This window comes from Trifolium pratense, linkage group LG2 (assembly GCF_020283565.1).
Source record: "Trifolium pratense cultivar HEN17-A07 linkage group LG2, ARS_RC_1.1, whole genome shotgun sequence".
In the NCBI taxonomy this organism is placed as follows: Eukaryota; Viridiplantae; Streptophyta; class Magnoliopsida; order Fabales; family Fabaceae; genus Trifolium; species Trifolium pratense.
This window is the reverse complement of record NC_060060.1, coordinates 68948855-68954901: the sequence shown is the minus strand read 5'-3', so window position 1 is coordinate 68954901 and position 6047 is coordinate 68948855. Positions and strand designations below refer to the sequence as shown.

Genomic DNA, 6047 nt, shown 5'->3' with positions numbered 1-6047 from the left:
AAGAACTATTTATTACATAAAATTCTCAAATTACAAAACCCAATTTTTCCCCGTTCGTACGCACTTCAAGCATCACATCACATTCAATCAAAGCTTTCTCCTTGAGTACCTAAAATGTTGGTTGTAAGGGTCAATTTCCTGGTCCACATTGAATCATACTCACCACAAGAAAATGTTATAAAATAATAACAAAACACTTCACCTTATCGAAAATATAATTATTAGTTTATTATAAAAACTTTTGGGTGATAAGAGTCACATATACAAACATAGGTAGCATCTTATTGTTAAACGGCAATAATAAACAAGGCAATATAATTACACATATTACAAATTGTACGGCAAAATCAAATGAAAGACGAGGAAGCAACGATCACCGCTTTACCATGGACTAACTATACTTTTTCTTTTCTTCCAATTACATTAGTTCTTTTAAGACCGGAATAATTATTTACTCTTGTTAGTTCTTCCTTCCTATATGAAGTGCAATGCGACTAAGACAACCCTATATGAAATACTAATGATCCGGATAATAAATCTCATACCAATGAGAGAACCAGCCACACAGGCTAAAAGTAACCCAGCCACACAGGCACAAGCCACACAGGCTAAAAGTAAAACCAGCCACAAAGGCTCAAGCCACACAGGCTAAAAATAAACAAACCAAGCCACAAAGGCTACCTATACAGACTCTGTTATACACATCCTATATGATGCATGTCTCACTAACTTTCTCTTTTAAAAACCCGAACATACTACCATACCACCATCAATCCCATAGTACTGCTCAACTGAAACACATTTATTTACTTTAATTTTTGTTGATTTGCAACAAATAATAACATCCATAAATACTAACATACACACAAAGCATGACATATATACATATATAATTGACACGATTAAGACAAGCATACACATACTGATGGATATCATTTCATCAAAACAAGTAATAGTGCCAATTTAATATATCCTCTTTTTCTTTATAGAATTGATTCCTTTGGTTGATTTTAAATGGTAAAGGTTCTACCATTATCTCACAACAAATCCCTATGTAGCATGAATGTATGGGGAAAAAGCCCTTACCTTATAGGCGCTTTACTTCCTAATTGAAGAAACTCTAAAGCCGACGAAACGATGCTCACGAAATCAAAGCTTGACGATCACTTGAAATTATGAGAGAAGAAATTTATAGAACTTGGAATAATTGGTGGAAACTGTGTGTGGTAGTCTTTTAGTTGGAATGGAAACTAAAATTAATAAGAATGGCTAAACCGACTATATACGACCAAATTGATGAAATAAGAGTTTGGTTTCATAGACTTGGTTATCTACCGTTGCATATATAATGCCTTGTCAATGATGTAACTAAAAACGCATGGCATAACATTGAAACCAATAATAATAGGTTAAAGGTACTTATGGTATGAATATAATGGTTGATGACTAATAGGTTAATTATATGGTATTAAGACAATTGAATTTGAATGAATGGGAAATAATGCACCCGATCAAAATGGTGAAGCAGAAATATTTATTTCACCTCTATCAGTAACTTGGTTGGCAAATAGAAGGCTATATTAAGAAAATACTATAGACTTTATGGTTAATGAAATCATGGAGTATTTTTGGCTAACTATCATACTATTCACGTGATAACTATTAAGGATGAACCAAATATGGCATTTTTTTGGCTAACTAGTCAAATTTGGTTTGGTCACTCTTAATTCTAAAATAATAAAACAATTGATTTAAAACACTTTAAATAATTTTACTAAAATGGATCATAAAATAATTAACCAAACAAGAAATAAGGGAACAAATTATATTTGATTAAATAATAAATTAATAAAATGTGTGTATAAAATATCGGGGCGTTACACTTAACTCCAAATCGAAGCTTCTCTTTCTTTCTCCGGCCTCTACTCTCACGAATCGAAGCTTGTCGTTCTCTCTCACCCTAGATTCGCGATCGAAGAGATGTCTCTCTAACACTTGTTCTCTCTCGAACCCTAGCCTCCAATCCCTTTCATTGAATCACAAATTCTAATCCCTAATTGAAGAACCAAGGCTTACTGAACCCAAATCGAAGCTCAGTGAAACGAATCAAAGCTCTCTCAGCTCGTTACAGAGTCATAAACTGGTGAGTTCTGACGATTAAGGGTTTTTAGGTTTTAGCATATGTTTATCTTTCATTTTAATCTTTGATTTTGATGATTAAGGGTTTAATCCTGTGTAATTTTTTGTAATCTTCTACTTTTGCTTTTGTATATTGAACCATAAAGTGGGACTTGAATTGTTTTTTGTGAATGTGATTATTGAAAAGATTGATGTTTTGTTTTTATGGTCAATCTGATTATGGAATTTAATTAATGGGCCAGAATTGATGTTTGAAGCATTGTGGTGTCAGCATAAACTGTCGCCGTAATTGGTTTGTGTTAAGTATATTTTAGCTCACAACATATGTTTTATTTTTTATATTCTGAGATGTGATGATCTCTGGAGAGAGCATAAATTGAAAATGGATTATGTGAACATGGATATGACTTTATGGGACACTGCGAATTATATGAAAAATGAGAACTTTGTTGATGGGTTGTAGGATGATGATATTTTGAGCTTTATGAAACTGTGTATGACTTTGATTTACAGTTTTAATAATGTTCATTTTGATGCTAATGCGTTTGTTTGCTTGACTTTCTACATTGAAGTTCCGGGAGAAGACAATGGATGATCAAGAACCTACTGATTTGCTGGTTCATACAGTCGTGGCCTCTGTTGTGCCAGAATTGCTTAGCAAGAAGACTACTTTGAAAAGGGTGACTTGATTTCATCTCAATTTTTATGTATTTGAAACATAATTTATCTTTGTGTTTGATGGTTAACACTTAACAAGGTTCCTCTTTATGGTTGATTTTTATGCCTTTATTATGATTATTAGAATTTAATTTGTTGTTCTGAATTCTGAACAATGGCCATGATCCTTAGCTTAGCTATTAAGTAGAAGGTTTAGGATAAATTGGAAACTCACTCATCTTTCTTCCATGGCCGAACCACACACTCCACCATCACTATACACTCACTCAAAATTCATCTCTCCACCATTTTCATCCTTTCGAAGCTTGTTTGAAAGCTAGGAGTTGTGATGAGCTTCCTCTTCTAAGGTAACTAGAACTTCTTTTCTTCTCCATAGCAGGTCAAGCTCTTAGAGCTTGAAGAATGGTTTTATGTCTTTTTCATATTTATGATTTAGTTAACTCCTAATGGAAGTCTTATAGTAGCTATTATGAAACTAGTGTGTTAAGGGTAGTTAGATGGATTTTCATGGTTGAAACCATGGCTTTCACAATAGTCAGTAGCTAGGCATTTGAGAAAATTCCAATTAATCAAGAACTTAAAGTTTGTCATGGTTTAATTAAAATTAAAACTATTCTATGACTTGTGGTACTTACACTTTTCTTGTGTTTAACTTAAAAGAGAAAAGCCCTAATTTATTTGTGCAAGTCATGTCTTCTTTAAAAGAAAATTTACAATTTATCAAAGACATGGGAGTTGCTTCTGCTGCTTTGAAATTAGACCCTCTGTAGCTTTTGAAAACATGTATTGATGTGGTCTAATTTTGAAGAATAAAAGTGAGGGTTTAAATCTACTTAGCTTAAAATTTTGAGTTACTTTGGAAAAGAAATTTTTAAGTTAAGATAAGCTTTTGATGATTGTTTTATACAAGTAGATTATTGGTTTTGGGAATGAAATGTTTGAACTAGCCATGTTTTATTGAGGGCCGAGGCATGTATAGTACATGTATCATGCTTCTTTTCAAAATTTTCATGCTATTTTAAAAAGAGAATGATCATGGTTTAGAAGAAAACAATTATTTAGTAACTCAATGAAATTTACTTTGTTTGGAGATGAAACTAGAAACTTTTTCATTGCAACATGTATAATTATTTCTCATTGTGATTATTAAGTGATTGTTTACACGAGCCTTTTGATCTTTAATAAGGTTGCTACATGTTAAGTTGACACTGCTTTATGTAAGATTTGCTTCAAGTTTTGGGACTGGTTTATGCAACATATTTGGGGTACAGCCTAACGGCAATGACTGTGGATATTATGTAATGAAGAATATGATTGACATTGTCTCCGCTAGTATTACAAAGAATTGGATGGAGGTATTATATTTTTCTTTATCGACATTATATGTATTTTTCGTTAACCTCTGTTGATGTTTAGCAGACTGCTTATGCTTTTATGGTAAATCTGTATAGGTTTGGTTGGCACTTAATAAGTGAAATTAACAAACAAATAGTGTAGATAGTGGAACCACAAGTTAGATTATGAGACAGAAGTATTGATTGCTGCATTTTTTCTGCATAAATGAGACTGGTTTTCTGTATATTCATGCATAAGAATGAGACTGTTTTGCTGTAAATTTCTGCATGAAATTGGGACTGGTTTGATGGATTTTTCTGCATAACAACGGCACTGCTTTGCTATAAATTTCTGCATAAAAAGAAGGGCTGGTTTGCTGCATTTTTCTGCATAAAGGGGACTGTTTTCTTTGTTTCTTTTCTGCAGAATTCTGCAGGTTGCATGCTCCCAATTGCGCGGGCGCGCCACACCCTTCGTGGGGCGCTCGAGGCAGCAGCCTTTAGCTCACTTTGTGTTGCATTTTGTTCGATTTTAGATCATGCAGTATGATACTACCTGAATGTATGTTAATTTATATATATGAATAAGTTGATCATGTATACGTAATGAATTTGAGCCATGTATGTATAAGTAAATATATATTTACATATTGTAGGTGTTCGATAATCCCACGACATTAACAGAGGAGGAGCTGTATGAATTGTGAAACCGCTGGGCAACTTGTTTTCTTGACCTATATATATAATCCTGAGGTAGATTATGATGTTGCCGATGAGGCTTAGGAGCTAGCTAGGTTAATTTGTATGATGTTACGATGGATTCATATTAATTATGATGTTTTGAATTGTAATGACATTTGGTATTTTGCTTGAATGTTGAATTGTATGACATTTTGGATGAATGTTGAATTGTATGACATTTGGTATTTTGGATGAATGTTGAATTTTAATGACATTTGATTATATTTTGCAACTGTATTTTGGTTGAATGTTAAATTGTAGTGGTATTTTAGTTTTTTTAATTATAAAAAAGGATTTAAAATATAAAAAAGAAAACGCAGGGTTTTGAAAAAAAATAATTAAATAAAGTTACTATTTTACATCTGGTGGACTTGGTCAGATGTAAAAGGTCCAATTTAATTAAAAAAAAAAAAATTGGTCAGCTGAAACTTGAGAACAGAGGTAAAAGGGGATACTTTTACATCTGGCGAATGTCAGATGTAAAAAGCATAAACTTACTACTTCTCGTACGTCTACCTCTGACTTGGGCCAGATGTAAAAGGGGGTTTTGGCCAGATGTAAAAAGTGTTTTCTGTACTAGTGTTCTAACCCTAAAATTAACGAGAAGGTTCCCGTTGAGTACAACGGATGTGAGGGGTGCTAATACATTCCCCTCACATAATCGACTCCCGAACCTGGAAATGGTTGCGACGACCATCTTTCGATTGTTTTAAGGTTTTATCGATATTTTCCTTTTCCTCCGGGAATAAATAAAGTTCGGTGGTGACTTTACTGTCTAAGCGAGCGTATTACCGCCCACGCATTTTTTCACCCGCTTCAGCTGGCGACTTCACTGGGGACATTTTAAGAGAGTCAAGCCTATCTTTGTTAGTCTTAGGGTTGAGTATTTTTCGTTTGTTTGCTTGTTTTTTCCTGCGTTTTATCTTCCCTTTGTTGTTGCTTTTATATTTCATGCTTTATATTGCTTTATTTTATTTATTTCTATTGTATGTATATATATCAACTATGTGGTGGGATGTTACTTGAGGGAAGCTCTACACCCGAGTTTTGAGAAGAACTTAAGATAAGATGGTGGCTGCGTAGTGTTGACCTTCCTGACGTTTGTCTTGTAGGGCCGGCACGAAAACCCCGCCTAGAGTAGATTCACTTGAAGGT

At 33.6% G+C, this 6047-nt stretch overlaps 1 long non-coding RNA gene across 1 annotated transcript; it reads left to right on the top strand.

Annotated features, from left to right (window-relative positions):
• Nucleotides 1-1900: 1900 nt before the first annotated feature.
• Nucleotides 1901-5036, top strand: LOC123906427. Its single transcript, XR_006808908.1, has 3 exons — nt 1901-2143; nt 2712-3164; nt 4808-5036. It is a non-coding gene; the product is annotated as an uncharacterized LOC123906427 (long non-coding RNA).
• Nucleotides 5037-6047: the final 1011 nt, after the last annotated feature.